Here is an 18,241-nt window from a genome sequence, read left to right on the forward strand (position 1 = left end):
ATTTTTGTGTTGTTTGCCACGATTTTGCCACAGTCTTTGCATTCCGATCTTATCGGATTTGATTATCGTGAAGATAAACACACACTTGGAGTGAAAGGAAGGGTAGCCAGGCAATTTTGTTTCTGATTCCCTGGGACAAGTGGTAAGTGTTCTCGCCTTTGGAACGAGAGAGGTCTGATCAGACACGCTGCTGAAAGAAAACAGTAAGCTCCAAACAAATAAACACAAAGAATGATGATGATGGGAATGAATAAAAAATAGTGTATTGAAGAAAGTGTTAGGAAACAGAAGAACTCTGAGAAAACTCACGCACACGGTGTTTGCCAACCACGAAGCCCACAGCTGCGAGCTGGAATCTAACCAGAGACCCCAAGCACCAGAGATGAATGCTTTACCACTGAGCCACTTTTGTCCCTGCTTAAGAAATATATATTGTTATTTGATTTGAGATTATGAGTGTAGTGCGTTCATTATGGGAGATTGGTGCGTTCTCTCTTGCTATCAGAGATTTCGCACAATATGAACTGTTAAATGTAAATTATTGCTATTGTTCGTTTTCATTAGATTCTTAGGTTGAAATTATGAATATACAAAATAATTCATCCAAATGTTAATAAATTTTAAGAACTTTCATTTATGAAGACTTGCTTAAATATTAGCAGCAAGTGTGTTGTCTTGTCAAGAGATATTCTTGACTAGCAAAGTTGCATAGTCATCGATAAAACCGAGTTAATATATTTTATTTATTGATGAGCCATGTAGTCTGAAGTATAATCATGAAAAAAAAAAAAAAACAATCCCCAGCTAGTAATTCAGTTCCATTACCATTAAATGATACCACAGCAGTGATGGCACCATTAATTGATAGACAATAAACTGAAATATCTATTTTAAGACGTGTAGGTTCTTTAAAGTGTTCTGTCTTTCCAGGCAGATTCTCATTCGTCAGATCTACCAATCAAAGGTCTTTGTTTGGATTCAGAAACAAATGTAAAATACTTAAGGAATCAAGACGGATGAAAGAAGAAGTTGTATGTGTTTTAATTAAGTAATGGATCTAAATTTACCGTTGTTAAATTCTTGATATTATGCAATGAAAAAATAATAATATTCTTTGTGCCATGAGGACCAAACCATCGGAAGTGACTTGTGATGCAGAGGTAAACTGTGTACGTATAGTTCTTAATCATGTCTTCAAGAAATGTTTCGGTTGGATGATTAAGGGATTAATATACAGCCTAACTTTTAAGTTATTGGAAGAATTTATTAAGATACATTGAGAAATATAGTTTGATAAAGCAGATAGCTTCGACTAGAATCATGAACATATTTATTTTCTACATATCTGTGAAATAGATGCAATAATTCCTTGCTTCTAGAATATAGTGATCTTATGTACTTCTAATATTTCTTTTAAATCTTGGTTCACTTTAAGACGCAGTTCATAACTTGTGTGTGTCGTTAATCAGAAGATTGCAATGAAACTTAATGTTGCAGTAGAACTTTAATATAAAAGTGTAATTCGCAAAAGCAGTTGCACTTCTATTTTCAAAGAAATTTATCAGGTTTTAAGCATCAACGACATTAAAACTTTGTAAATTGATTCTATCACACATAAGACAAAATTTTGGCGAAAAAAGTTTGTCAACAAATGTCTGTGTAAAGTGAAAAAAAAATAATTGTGTAAACGACCAGAAGAATACAGAAAATATGAAATTGAAAAAAAAAAAAAAAATACACGATTGATATATCCTTCGTCAACAAAATATTTTTCTTGGTTCTTCTAGGGTCATACGTTGTTGATGATGACAAATTATAAATCCCATGGACATTGTGAAACAAATTTCGAGATATGATCACAATACTTGGAAAAGTTCAGAACGCACTCACTCTGTCACAACATTTTGTGCAAAATATTTTATGACTAGTCAAATGTGACCTGTACACGAAGACTCAAAAGTTATTGAGTTTTAAATTGAGAAGAAACAACAAGATTCAACTTTTACCTAACAATCAGTTTTCTTCCAAAGAAGAGTCTACAGTACGTTTCTTATTCAATGCCTAGAGGGATCGAACAACTCCAATTATTTGAAGTAAGAAGCTGTAAGGTTTCAGGGTTTATGATCGATTGTTCAACGCTGTTTAACTTCTTCAAGACTTTGTTACTCTTTATAGTGCACCTGAGATTATTACACTCAATATTACTGTGAATTAAGAAACATAAATCTTCAACGAGCTGAAACATCCAATTGTTGATGTTACGTATTGGTTGTCGACTTTGCACTTAGCTTCTACTTCGGAACTGCTATCTATGACTGCAATCTTGGAGTTACTGATTGTCGATTTTGTACCCACATTCTACGTTGGAAATGCTGTTCATGTCTGCTTTAAATTCAAAGGAGGTTAGTATTTTTAATGTTAGATCTAAACATTAATATGGTGTAGTATATTTCCTTTCTTTCAGAACAACGAACAAGAGCTTTCAAGAGTTGAACATTATATATAAAGGTAACCAAAAAAGTTCTGTCGCTTTTGTGGAGGTCTGTGTTCAATTGACCCTCACACAGTGAGCTGAATACGAATGGAGATAGAACAAAGGTCAGTTGTCCAACATACTACCTGGTTGTGGCAGTTCAGTTACACCGTGAACTCGCGTAAAGACAGAGTGGACATGAGACCTCAACAGAGCGTCATAAGGGCCTATATGCTGTACGAGTTTAAACTGGGGGAAAAGCCACTGCAGCGGGGCGGAGTGTATATACCAGGCCTTTCGTGAGGGTGTCGTGACTACTCGAACAGTGCAGCGGTATTTTATCATGCTTAAAGACGGTGACGAAACACTCGAAGACGCGCCATATGCCGGAAGACAAACACATGTACAAAATGAAGATCTTCAAGCAACAATTGAGGCGAACAGTGGCTAGACATATGAGGAACTAGGACTACAAATCAGTGTAAATGGAGAAACCATTCGGCAGCACCTCCATCAAATTGGGAAGCACTACAAGTTGGGTCGATGGATCCCATATGATTTGACTCCGGGCCAGAAGACAACACGAGCAGACACCTGTGTTTCTTTGCTGTCTCGTCTGAGGAAGGAGCCATTTCTGTACAGGGTATTGACATATGATGAGAAGTAATTTCTGTACGAAACTCCACGGAGCCATCATCATTGGTTAGCATCCAATGAACCAGTTCCAAAACAGCCGAAACCAGCACTACACCGGAAGAAGGTCCTTCTATGTATTTGGTGGACTGCTCGGGACATCGTGCATCGGGAACTGCTCCCAGCTGGTCAATGCAACTGTGTACTTTTAGCAGTTGAGTCGTGTTCAAGATAAACTCAAAACTCTGGAGCCAGCATTTCTGAATTTCAAAGCGTTCCTCCTGTTAAAGGACAACGCTCCGAACGTGGCTAGGATGACCCGGGATACCATTCTACGCCTTGGATGGGAAACTATTAAATACGCCATACTCCCTAGACATTGCATCGTCCTATTATCAATTGGTCCATTCCTATTACTATTGGTCCATTTCTTGCACAATCACCTTAGAGCTTGACAGTTCAAATCTCTAGTAGATGTGCAAAATGCACTTGATATTTTCTTCGTTTCACGGCCCATCAAGTTCTACTGCGATGGAATCCATGGCCTCCCAGAACGTTGGCAGAAGGTCGTCGAAGCTGATGGGGACTATTTTGATCTTCCAGGTACGTCTTAGGTGACATATCAATGTTCGAAGGGAAAAGCGACAGAACTCTCTTGGTTACCTTTATATAACTATTTGACTTGTGGCTCAGGAAACTTGCTGAGCAAGTTCAAATTTACCGCAGTTCCCAATTCTTACCAAATTCATCCAAAATGACTTTTCCAGAAGTTAAGATTTTGTTAAATCTGTTTGTCTTTATGAATTCATCCTATTTGGTGGAAACTGTCAGGCAACCAAAAGAAAGAATTTAGAAGAAACGAATTAAAAGTTATTACTCTATAGATATATTGCATTCACCAGTAAAAGTTTCCGTAAAATGTGTTCACAATAGCACAGACCAACTTCTCTCCTTTACTGATTTCAGTGTGATCATCCCTTGACTTAGCCAGTATTTAATTGAGATGGATGGGGAAGCAAATAGTATTCGCAAAGTTGCTTTTACTTAGCATTTACCCTCCACTGAGGGGTCATAGTCCTGGTACAGTTTCTCACGTTAGACGTCGTCGCCATACTTCTCAGTGTAAATGAGGGCATTGATTTTGACTTTTGTTTCGACCTTCACCCTATAGTAATGAAAGTAACAATCAAAAAAACCTTTCGAGAAACTTTATTCGCATTGAAGCACTAAGTTACATTGGTCTTTCTAACGAACTCCTCGGTAGATGATGTCCAACCCCTTTTACAATCCTTTAAGTAAATCTATGCTTCCTGCATGCCACCACAAACTTCCAGCGGTACCAGATAGGTGGCGCTCGTACAGCATTCTGCCCTTATTCTTTCGCTCAATAATGTAATTTGCATTCACACTGGTCTTGCGGGGAGTTTGCAGTTTCAATTTATGATGGACCATACGACTCAGTGTAATTGGGCCACTTGTAATCATCGTTTGACCGTAACATGCTAAGGTAATGAATTCTTACAGGAGCCATATTCTTGGTCTTCTTTAGCACAGATCTTGTGAGTTTCACTGATGTCCTTAGATACAATTTCGTTGATAATTTGAGTTGTTAGAAAGTATGCTGTATATAACGTTTAATTAAATCACTGACAGGGCTTGTCCCATTACAAAGTCATTGTTCTATTATTATACTGTTCTATTAGGAGGGAAAAGCTAAAGTTTCCATGGGAAGGAGTCATGACGTATTCTTCTCAAAAGCGATTTTTCCCATCAGCATTTTGCCCATTACAATACCTTCATTTTGCTGCACAAGACTGATACACACGTGTCCGTACAGTTTTGTTGGTCTGTAAAACCCAGTTTGACAGGTGTTACTGTCTTCAAGTTGTTTGAATAGAAAATGGATCAGCTTCTCAACTAGAGTGGAAGGAGAAGCGAACTCAGGTCAAGGAAAGAAGCAACATGGGATTTGCATATTATGATGACATATTCCCTAACTTGACGACGTTTAGTCAGCTCAAACTCTTCGGGACTTCGTGAAATAGTTAAATTTAAAGTTAAAGACATAAGTGTACAAAGTAGCCCATAAATGTACAGAGTAGCCCATAATTATGTATATGATATTTCAAAAACTGCGGTAAAGGAACTAATAACATAACATGAACATAAATTTGCACATACACACATTACTCTCTTACCTTTCCTTACAAGAATTTTAACCTGTGTTCCACCAATGCACCATCCAAATCTACATATGCCTAGAGACAAATAGCAACATCATCGCAAGCAGATTGACAGATCTGTACTAGTATCCTGTGGAAAACTTCTGTGATAGCGTCCCGCAGCTCGGCCAAATTGCTTATGTGATGTTGATACACTTTGTCCTCTAAAACACTTCATAAGAAAAAGTCAGGTAGTGCCAAAACGGGAGATCGAGCTCACCACGTCGACCGATGCAGCTGTTCAAGAATGTTTCGTTCAGCTACTCTCGCACTGATATGATATAGAGAGGGTTCTATGTCCAGTGACCGTCATAGCAACTCTCAGACTACACACTGTTGCCATATCAAAACTTTTAGTCCAGAATTACAAATACTACAGTCAGTCAAATATCACATTATTAAGGGCCACCCTGTATATATACATATATTGTCGTTTACGCGTATATAACTTTATAGGTATATATTAAATAAGAGTGGGAGTTATTACTGTAGACAATATCACACTGTTATTTGAAATCTACAGTACTTAAATTCTCAATTTTACAAATGAATACAAGAGATTTTCCAAAATTCATTTCAACTTATATTGTACACCTGAGTCTACACCTGAGTGTACACCTAAGCTAACTACACATATTTTGTTATTTGGAGGTTGCCTATTAATTATTTTTACGGTTTACTATTATTAGTTATTATCCTTCATTCTTTTCAGGTTTTAGAAATCTTCGATGTCACTAACTACGGTTAAATCATCTTAATCTTGACAATTACTTTGAAATTCAACATAAAGAAGAGCAAGACGTAACTCTTCCCTCTCAAGAAAGTAAGTTTTTTTTCTTTATCTTTGCTTAATTGTAGAGATTCCTTCTAGTCCCGTTAAATGTCAAGTTTTGATTGGGATTACAAGAGGTACAATTTTGCGTATGTTTTCGAAATTATATTCTCAAGGATCTCAGTGCTATATAAATATATTTCTATTAACAATTTGATAATTTGTCATGTTCACTTCTAACCAAAGGGCTATCTCACATGTCTTTCATAAAATGTGGTCTCGGTTTCAACTTCTGAAATGCATGGAATTCTGGTGTTGGCCCACCATTGTGAAGCAGTTGAGGTCATTAAGAGGTAACGAACTCCATTCCATACAGAAGTACACAATGACCAAGGGATGCGAACAACTAACCATACACCAACTAAAATCCGACCATTTTATCGGAGATTGGCGTTTCTGCCAGCATCGAGGCTATATGAGACGTGGACCTACAACTTCACTTGGGATCAGAACTTCATGAGCTCCCGCCGGAAATCCCCAGGTATCCCGCACCGAAGACACGTATGCTAACCATATAGCCGTGAGGGATCTTAGTCACATTATTAACATTACTGATTATACAGAGTAGGCCTATAGGAGTTTGCAAATAATTTAGACAATTATCAAGAAAGACAGGAAACACTTAAGAAAAAGAGTGCATAAAATACAAAAAGTGTTGAATATTTGATTGCTACGATTGGAATGTCGGTTTTTATGTTAGATTACAGAGAGTCTGTAATCTAACCAATGAATTACCCAGACTTAAATAAGCAATCAATTATATGGAAATGTGTTGAACAGGGTCGCGTGAAGTAAATCATAGATAAAACACAATTGCAAGTGCTTATCCATTCAGAATTTAAACATTCTATCCATCTAGCCGCGGTGAAACATCAACAGTGAATTTTCGTGCCGGTGACTCAGCAATGAAAAATGAGCCCTACGCAACCCAACAACGAGATGTTCTGATGAGTTCCTCAGCAATATCGTGAAAGTGGGCTCTCGGAAAAGTATTAGTGCCATTGCAGACGAATTCGACATACTCCCTACCACTGTCATTCGTCAGCTTCCAGCAATCGGTAAGGTGAAAAGGTTGGACTCGTATTTGCCATATGAGGATCCTCATCTGGAGGTGTGCAGTACTCTGAGTGTACTGAATAACTGGGAAGTTTTCCTGAATCGGATTGTTGATTGGATAAAAAACGAATCTGCTACGACAATCATACAGGGTAAGAACTGGTTGGATCATGACCAACGTCCAAACTGACTTCTTCAAACGCAGATTTTGTTGCTGGAATGACGGTCTGTGATAAGAATGATCCATCATGTCTTTCTCTGCTGGAATGACGGTCTATAGTAAGAGTGATATATATTGTTTTTCTGACTGGCTGACAGACATATCCTCTTGTTTCACAAAAATGAATTTCCATAAGTCACTCGAAGGACGGTGCAGACTCTCCGTAAGTTGCAGGGAACATTTCCTGATCACTTCTTGGCAGGGAACATTTCCTGATCACCGACAGTGCAACGTGCATTGCACACTCCAGATTTGTTTCATCATAAACGTGTTGCTGTAGCCTAAAACAGCTCTAACAAGGAAGCATTTCTTCATCTTTGAAAGTTAGACTTTATTCGAATGTTTCTTTCGCACCAACCCACTACAAATATGTATATGTATGTAAGTATGTATATGTTTCTTATGACATCTAGCAAGAATGAAGTATTTACATGGTAAAATTTTTATCATCTCATTTCTATCATCTCCAAAACAGTAGATTGGTGTTGTTTCCATATTTTAAGTGGTTAAATATGGTTTATAACATTGCAAAGAACTAACCTTGTTTGAAATTTATTGGTTAATCGTAAAATAGGTTTTCATGTCTTAACAGATTTAGCTATGGAGAAACAAAAGAAATATTATGAATTTTCTCGTTTTAGTCAGTAATTAATTTTGCTTTATATTTTAAGTTCTAGTTTCTTTTATATAATTGTAAGGGTAGTATCTTGGTCGTATAGTGCTCTTTTCTGATTGGAAGCGTCGCACTTCATGTGTGTGCACGTTGATGACATTATGAGAGTGAATTCTCACATTTTCTTCTACTTTCTCACCACCTCTTTCCGAACTTATTCACTTGCATCTATCAACAAAAAATTTTTATTCCATTTTCTTTCTGAAATACGGTTTATTTCATGGAAAACATCTTGGGTAATATATTAAATGAATCATTACATTTCGGTATCCAATCAAATGATTGGTGTCAACTAATCCATAATTCACATTCGTCTACAAGTATCTACAATGTTTGCTGGCTATCGCAACTGCCATCCTCCATTATCTAGTGTATATACTTTAACCTAGGTCTTCTTCTAGCATTCTTTCCCTGTTTAAGTTGGTCTAGCAACTTTTCAATTAGTCCATCGTGGCGTAAGATGTTATCACTCCAGAACTCTACTTTTTTCACAACACTTTTAATAGAAAAGGTATTTTCTCGCCCATCCTTCTTAGAATTTCTTGGTTTCTTAGTATGACCATCTTTGGAATTTTCAAAACACGTTTCTATCATTAGATTTCAAAGGCAGTTATGCGTTTCTTATTCGTTTCGCCAGGCATCCAGTTCTCGCTTCTAGACAAAGGTAGTTAGTAAGCGCTTGCAAATCCTCGTATCAATATTATAGGAATAAATATATTCAATTTTCTGTTGAAGGTGGCATTAGCTTGGTTTATTCGATAGCAATCTCTCTTTAAATCTTCCATGCAGTGTTATCTTACAACCAAGGTAAGTGAAAGTAGATACATAGCGCAGCTTCCATCTCTTGCTCAGCTTTAGCTAATTCTTCCTCTTCTGAATCCGAATTGATCATATGTAAGGATAGATTCTACTTTTTCTTCGATTTTCCGTAGAACGATTGCCTGACTTACTGAGATCGGAGTTCTATATGTTCAAATTAGATGGCTGATGTTTTTTTCTTTTGCGTAACATACTTCTTAAAGTCATCCAGAAGTTGTGCTATCTCATACACCCCTTTCACCAAGCGAAACAGCTATTTACATATAGGAAAATGTGAGGAATTGATAAATTCTGCGGAACGTTACCAACATTAGTAGCAGAAATTGTTTTTTGACTACTGTTTCCTTTGAATAAACAGTGTAGAACAGAGTCACTTAAGTCGGAAACAAGTCTTCTTTGTATAAAACATTCATTCAGTGCTGAAGATTATTTCTGAGCTGACGCTCTTTCCGATTTTCTTTTTTTTTCTTTAGTTTAATATACTTTTGTCAATGTGCACTCATGTCCAAAATGATTGTCGCATATCTATAACTGTCTCCTTGTAAGAATATAATTTGATAACGATTTTGCAGAGTACTTTTAATACTGATATTATGTGTATAATTGGGAAATGTATATTTGTGGTAAATTTCATAGGAAAAGAATTATAAATACGAAAATTAGAATGAGTAAAACAAAATGTTGATAAATGGACAAGAAAGATTTATTTTCATTTTATAGTTCTTATTTACTGCACTTTTGACATGAAATTTGCCACTACATGTCTTCGCCGATTATACACATTTTAAGAAATACCAGGCGAATTCTCTATCAAATTATATTCCTACAACAACATATTTATAGACATGCGACAATAATTTTGGACATGAGTGTACATTGCATGTAAGTTCAGGTGTTAGCTAATATTACTGAATACTTCCTAGCATACTTTTGTGTACTGTGGTAGAAGTCATGACTTCAATTTCATCATCATAATCATAATTTCTCATCTTATTCTCTGCTATCATCTTCCTATCGTCTTTGCTTTTAAGGTTATAAACGTCAAATGAAGAATTCAAAAAGATAAATAGATTCATAATATTGAATTGCTACTGCCTCTGACTTTTGAAATAGGTCCCGTTGCTCCTACATTTAGGAAGCCTTCCCGTGAAAAGTCTGAATTCAACACCTCAATACGTGATTAATTTTCTGAATTTTTAGTTTTTAACTAAACTAAATGCTTCAAAACATTATATATTCTTCAAACTTTAAAACAAATGTCAAAGCAAAAGAGTTAGACCTAGATATTAGAGAGTACGAAAGAGGTCGAGGAGTGGCAAAGAGAATAATCTTCAAACTCGAATTTTTATTTATTTATTTATTCTACATATTCATTCCAAAGTTAAACATGTTTTGGGTATGGTTACTTAACAATTCTTCCAGAATTGAAATGGCCTACTTAAAACTGCTCTTTGTAATTACAATGTTTGGGTTCTTTAAAAATATCAGTATTTTATCATTTATGTTACTAAGTAAGCAATAATCATAGGAAGAAAAGTCTAGTGACTCTAGTGGATTGTCAGTACATTGAAACTACAAATGATTTAAAACATCTAGTCATTTACTATCATAATATGAAAAAGATTTGTTTGGTAAAAAAAAATAATAAACTTATCTGTCATCCTCACTTTTCTTTCAACAAGTTTTAGTTTTCTCCAACACTTTTTAACTACTACATCTGCATTAATTCTTTGACCCCTCTGATGATAGTTTGTAAGCAGTTAATCTATTTGCACTAAATCTCCTTGTTTTCAATTTTCAGATAACAAAGGGTATGCAGAATTGATTTTATGGTATGCAGCTTTAATTAAATGGGGTGGTTGGATCAATGGGTGGGTGGGGATAGTGTACCATCAATCTTCAGACACTCCAAAGGGTCAAAGGTGAAGATTGATGGTAGCAGGATTGACAGACAGGGGAACAGGCAATGGAAGGAGGGCGTTTGGGCCGCTGGGCAGACGGTCGGATGTAGTTACGACTTTTTTTTTTAATCTGCGCTTTACATATTGATCTTTTTTTTCTTGGGTGGCATTAGATTGGGTGCGTGGGATGTCTTACAGAGGCAATGCCAGTCAAGTTTAGAGATATCCCAATTAAGAGGCAGAAAGGTTTTACTCTGAACACACACACATCTATACGTAGACATATACACGTACGACACCACTTCCATGCACGCATACACAAGTACATACGTAAATATATTAAACTACACGCACCTCATCTACACTGCTAGGACTCACAAACTCTCTATCTCACACACACACACTCATATATATATATATTGACAAGTACATATTTTGTCGCGGGAGACCCGAGTCCAAAACTCGGCTAGAGCATATGTGGTTCGAATCCCTTGTTAAGCTGTAGATCCACATCTCATATAGCCTCGCTGCTGAAAGGGTCGCTTAACTCAAAAAAATAAAAAAAGGAATCCAACACACACACACACACACATTTCACACTGCGATAGAAACGTCCATTATGTCACTTGTAGACAACTACATTCACTGATAAAAATCAAAATTGTTAGAAGATATTTGTTAGCTAATTCATAAGGACTTCCAAATAAAATATCCTGATTTTTTCCATGAGTGTACTTTACATTTATTGCCAACTATTATCAAACATAAACATCATTTTCATCGTATCTACAAATAGTTAATATTATTATTAAGAAAATCTACTTCATTGTCTCCACATTTCTTTTTCAACTCGACTTCTAACATTCCTAAAAGCGTACAACGACATCAATCAATTTACACAACAGACAGAAATTGTGTAAATTATTGTTCATCTCCACCCACCAAATCCCACAAACCATGATTTAATTCGTAACCCATTTTGACCCTAATTTGAACTTCGGAAACATAGTGACAACCGTAATTCCACTCGTCACCAAACTTGCTGTGTTATTCTTATATTTTTAATGTTCAATTCTCCCCGTTTCTTCATATACTTTATTATACTTATAATTATTTCCTTCACTCTCCTTTCTCTACAACTTTCACCCCTAAAGAATTCGCTACTTGGTGTTGTCTTCTATTGTTTCACTTCCTTCGAAAATTGCTCTTCTATAATTTATTTCTCAGTTCTTTTTACCCTCACTTTTCTTTCCCGATCTTCATTCATTCCGAATGTTTTATTCGTTTCCTTTACTCCAACATTCGCCATAATTCAGTAGTCGTATTGCAAATAAAGTACTGCCGATATGATTAAATGCATAAATATATATTTCATATACTTCAAAATTGTGGAGCTTATTTGTAAATTTTTATAACTACTAAGATTTATTGTTTTCTAATTTAAGCCGTACCGATTCATTCCACCCCAAGTCGATCAATGCCTGAATCATCTCATATATAATATAATTTTGACTTCAAATGTTTCTTTACCTCTACTTGTGTACTACGCATATTGACACTCCTTTCATGAACAAACGTATATGTTACAAACATATAGAAGCATTTTATTGTTCTCATTTTTCTTTTCCTTCTTTCTTTAAATGACCAATTCTATATGAAATGTGGGTCTATAGGTTAACAAAGAATCGGAACCACATAATCTCCCACCGATAACAGAACCGGAGTCTCTCGTACCAAACACACGAAAATATTATTCATACAGAGACACGTTTTCTACAGTTTATTTATTTATTTATTTATTATATATTTTTTTAGTTTAACATCCCATATCATGCACCGAGGCTAAGGGAGATGGTGATGATGAGACGGATCGCGAAACGTTGGAATCGCGAAAATGACTGAAAACGGAAACAACCCGAGAAATCCATGCGCACGGTGTGTACCTACCACAACACTTATATGGCAGGATTTGGAATTGAACTAGGTACCCCTGCAGATGAGGTGAGCGTTCTACCACTGAGCCACACGGATCTTTTTTTTAAACATGCATTTACACAACTACATTACACTGATACTTCCAATTACGCGCACTATAGCTCTTTAGATCGCAAGTAAGAGGGAGCACCCAAACTATCCAGAATTGCAACACAACTTGTACGCGTTTTATAGTTATGGAACGCACGTCACTAGCGAAGTGGCGTCATCTGTGTGGAGCTGGAATCGTTTATCTTTGGTGCTGCTTTATGTGTGTTCCTGCTTATAGCGTCCTGTGATAATTATAATCTATGATTACGAGTAGTGAAGAGAGTGATTGAAATTTTACTTTTTGTTGGAGAAAACTGCAACTGAGCTTTGTTATCCAGTAAGCAGAATCCTTTGAATAAATCACAAGTTTGCAAGTGTTTCCTGGTTCAACTGAAAATTTCCCACAAATTGAGCTCTTTCTGTGCCTGTATGAGCATCAGGACGCAACTGTGACTGACTTTCAACTTATTCCATAATCTTATAGAATTCACTGGCAGGCACTCCACGGCAAATTTGTTCAGTAGTCTTTTGACTATCTACTTAATAGCCTATAGAATTTTTTCAATGTCTTTTTATTTCAAGATTACTAGGTAGTGGCAGGTACGAGGTTTGTTGAAAAATATCCGACTCTTATTCATTGTGTATTCAGCGTAGTTCTCCTTGGGCTGCCAAATATTTCTCTCAACGGATCTTAAATTATTGGGAGCAACCTTTTCCGGGATTACGGGCAGGTTGTCCGTCGCATCTTCTCTTGACACTGGCATACAGCTTTCTTTTAATTCTTTTTCCCACTTATATGGGGTTGACATTTCTTATGATTCGCAGCCATCTTCCTCGGTCCCAAACATAATGTACTATTAACCTCTTTTCTTCCAAGTAGGTAGTCACATAGTTTGTCCATCTTTTTCGTCTTCCTCTTCTTCTTTTGCCTTCAACTTCCATCTTCCCCTTACTCTTGCAAAATAATTACCATTTTTCTCATAACATTACCATAGTATTTTTAATCTTCTCTCATACTTCCTTCGACACGTCATTCAATATAACGCACTCTTATATTCTTTCGTTCCTGATCAAACCTAATAACACTATACATCCATCTGAGCATTTTTATTTTGCCCACGTCTAGTTTCTTCTCTTGTGTCTTCTTGATTTCCCAAGTTTGTACTCCGTACAGCATGCAGATTTCATTACGGTCTTGTAGGCTCTTCCTTTTCCTTTGACAGTTACTCTTTGATCACAAAGAAACCTAAGATCTGCCATTTTATCCATCCCACCTTAATTCTGTGCCCTATTTCCGCATCTAAATTCCCGTCCTTATTCACCATGGAACCTAGGTACTTAAATGTATTTACTTCCTTTATGCTCTGTCCTTTCATCAGTACGGTATCTCCTCTATCTCCTCCAAAGTTCATATATTGAGTTTTCTTCCTACTAGTTGTTAATCCTTTTCCCCAAAGTCTTCTCCACTTTTCTAGTTTCTCATCTAACTCTTTTCTCTTGGTATTATACAAAACAATATCGTCTACTAGAAACGGCATACACTAATGTGGTGTGTCTTTGATACTTTTCACATAGGACATCCTTAACCAGATTGAATATGTATGGGCTGAAGGATGATTCTTGATATAATTCGACTGACAGGTATCCAGTCCGTGTAGATTATGCTACTCTTGATCATTTTCCTAGATTCTTTATATCTATCAAGGGCGAGATCTTTATATCTAGCATTTTCATACTTCTAAAGGTATTTCATCCGGTCCAGTTTTTTTTTGCCTATTTTTCATTATGCTACCGTTAATATTCTATTACTTTTTTCTTTATGTTGTCTGTGAGTCCTTGTTTTGATACACCGTTCTCCATAATTTATCTCTAAATTTTCTTCATTTAACAGCTTTCTGTAGTAGTTTTCCAAACATCTTTTTGTTTTATGTTCTTCATGTAGTACTTCTCCTTTTTCGTATCTTCTTTGAATAGTGTTGAGAGAAATATTTTATTGTTTGTGCCATGCCCTGATTATTCGTAAAAGTTTTCTCTCATTTTTGCGTGTTTAAAATCTCTTTCGAGTGTTGCCTTCTGCAAGAAAAAAAAATATTTAGCTCTTCTTTGTTTCAATTTTATATGTAACTAACTGCTTTGTATTCGTTTGAAAGACGAGTTACATAGCATAATCAGATGCCACTGCAAAATTTAATATTCCCTCAATTCTCTATTATTTTCTCCGACATTCCAATCTTTCTGGAACCTTGAATACATATAGTATAACTCATACTCTATTATCAACATGCACGTTCAGATAACCACCCAGAATTATCTTTCTTCTGTTGATATACTAATTAAGTTTCTTCCCAAATCATCCGAGAGAGCGTCCTTTTCTTCGCATCCAACTTGCGGGAGATAAACATTTCTTCAAGATACAATTTGACATCTATTGTTCTATCACTCCCCCTATTTACACTAACTACATATCGACTTAATTCATTACTCAGGACGATTCGTATCCCATTTCTACCTTGTTGATTTGTTTCACTATACGGTAGTTTATATCCACTTCCTAAGTTCTTCGCTTAATTTTCTCTCCACTTTATTTTTGAACACAGTGGTTCTATTCTTCTTCTTGCCATTAAATCTACTATTTCTTTCCTTTTTCAGTAATTGACCCCACATTCAAAGTTCCGAATCATATCTGGACTATCTTCTTTAATAGAGATCGCCCATTACTCGGTATCTTTCACTCATTTCTCACAACGGGCCATTGCGTGTCCCTTACGGGAAATGCCCTAGCATTTTCCGAAGCAAGATTAAAGTATGCTATAATTATTTTTTCCCGACCGGAAGCCCTTCCTGACACTAACCCTCGCTATTTATCCGACCGGCACTAAAGTGTGCTGGGTTGCACCTCCAATGGTTGACTTGAGCATCTCCATAAATACTTTACATTTGACGATGGATTTCACTTAATACATCTTCCGCTGTCTAAAAGCACATAAGAACCTGCTGCTCTTCTTTCGACGCCTCCATTAAGCCTAGCTTTAAACAAGAAATGACGACACGGCTTCTGTTCGGTTATCATCGTTTCTTATTCTTTGCTGGACACGTAACGCCGTTTAATGAGTGAAACGGGAGAATAGTTTTCATAACACCAGTAACCACTTGTCTGGCTTGTCCCCATATTTCTAAATATCATAGTTTTTATGCAATATCTTCTGCCTCATTATTTATTGACTGCTCCTTATATATTTCTTAACGAAAAAAGAAATCAGATACTTTTCGAAGAAAACATGTATTCAATTGATATATTGCCATTTTCGAAAGGTGAAAAGCATCCTAAACTTGTGATGTACACAAAGAATTATTCTTGTGCTTACTGACGGATAACTGTAGTCTCGGCTGTAAATTTTTACCAACAAAAACTATTTGAGGCATCCCCTTATTCCTTGTGGTCATACATCACAATAATCACAGGACACCACGAGTAGGAAGACACACAATGCAGCACTAAGCAGGAACCACTTGCAGGCTGACGCCACTCCTGACATTGGCTAGAGAATTACAAGCTATAATGTCCAGTGGCACATTCTGTAATTACAAAACGTATCCATAATGTGTTGTAATTCCAGTTATTTTTGTGTACCCTCTCCTATCAGTGATAGTTATATGAACAATTACACTTACACGACACATACCTTACCTGGCTCTCCATATGTTATGTATATTTCTACATAGCTTATGGCATTTTTATCAGCGCCCTAACACTTAGTCTGATGCCTACATTTTCATCTGACCCGATGTCCTATGGCCCAGATGTCTCTCCTGAAGTTTTCGGGCTCCTCTGTCTGTCTTCCCCCCACCCAGCCATTCTTTCAGCCACCCCATTAAAGTTGGTGGACGAATAGTTTTATGGCTGGCATAATGAAAAGGAATACTGGATATAATAATAATAAAAAATAATGGAGGAGTACTGACAAAAGCAATGGAAGGGAGAAAAGGATCAATGCCCAAGACAGAAAATACGCATCTATGAAGAAGATGAGTCATGCTGGAAGAGATTCATAATTTAATGTCAAAGTTAAATGGTATCCAAAGAGAGGGAAGAATATCAATTGCTAGTGAATGCAAAGCTGTTTCGCCAATAGAATGAACAAAGTCAAACTTCACCTATGTTGAAATATATACTTATATTTTAGAAATAAATGTCTTTGCCCTTAATTCAATGGATTTCTTTTAATTTCGTCAGTATGTTTCTTACATATTTAGTGATGTTTGAATACCACGCTGTCTGTTTTTAGTCCATCGATTTGTTTGGGGTTTATTTTCTTTGAAATGAAAGAAATCTTAGCAGTTTGACTTAGTTTCCCCTTCAAATCTACTTGAATGTTTCTTTGTGAACTTATATTTTCTAATTTAAGATTTAAATAGACAATTATCAAATTTAATTTGAGTAATTTTTAACACAAATTCAGTTTGAAAGAGCAAAAGAAATATTTCATTAGACTTAAAGAAGAAATCGGTAAAATCACATTCATTAAAACTTTAGTTTACTTGAAAGAAAATAGAAAAGAATTCCTCAGATACAGTAAATCAATTGGCCAAAGAACAAGGATGGCGCAGGTTCTCAACGTGGTTGGCAACGGCCTATTCAGTGGTTTTTACAGGGGATAAAGAATAGAATTTAATTGAAATCGCACATTTACATAAGTTTTAACAATAACACCATCTATGAATTAATTTGTTAAGTATCCAGAAACCATACAGTACCCATCTATGTTCACTAAGCTCTGAAAAAAAAAAGCATTAAATTAAATGTTAATATACAAAAAAAAGGTAACGTTTAAAATTAGAGTCAATTTCAAAATTAATGCAATAAATTTGAAATTAAAAATGTAAGTTCTCAATATCTTGCAATTGTAACATGTGTTTTGAACTGTAAAAGTTAATGTACATAAGGGAAAATGAATCGATTATTATAAGTAATTAGCCTTTTCGAACAAAACTGATAATTAAAGTAAAATGAAAGTACCATAAAATTAAGAAATAACGTTGGCAATTCCTATAGGTGGAAATAACTCTTCCTGCCGGTCTACTGGCCAGTGCGCATGCCTTTCACGCACGGGGTCCTGATTACGATTTTCGATTCGAAAGAATTAAAATTTGAACGAATCGAATTTCATCTCCAATTGTAGGTTCACGTCTCAGAACTGAGAAGCATCAATGCTAAACTTCAACAACAGTAACAACAGATATTGATAAAACGTATTGAAAGATAGTAACAGTGATATGTGTATGTAATGCCAGTGTGATATCAGAAGGGTACTTATAACCTACAATAATGATGTTTTCGTTTTTAGAAAGTTCGCGAGACAAGGCCTCGTGACCATTCAGTCGAGTGT

This window comes from Thermobia domestica, chromosome 12 (assembly GCF_964235325.1).
Source record: "Thermobia domestica chromosome 12, izTheDome1.hap1.1, whole genome shotgun sequence".
NCBI lineage: Eukaryota > Metazoa > Arthropoda > Insecta > Zygentoma > Lepismatidae > Thermobia > Thermobia domestica.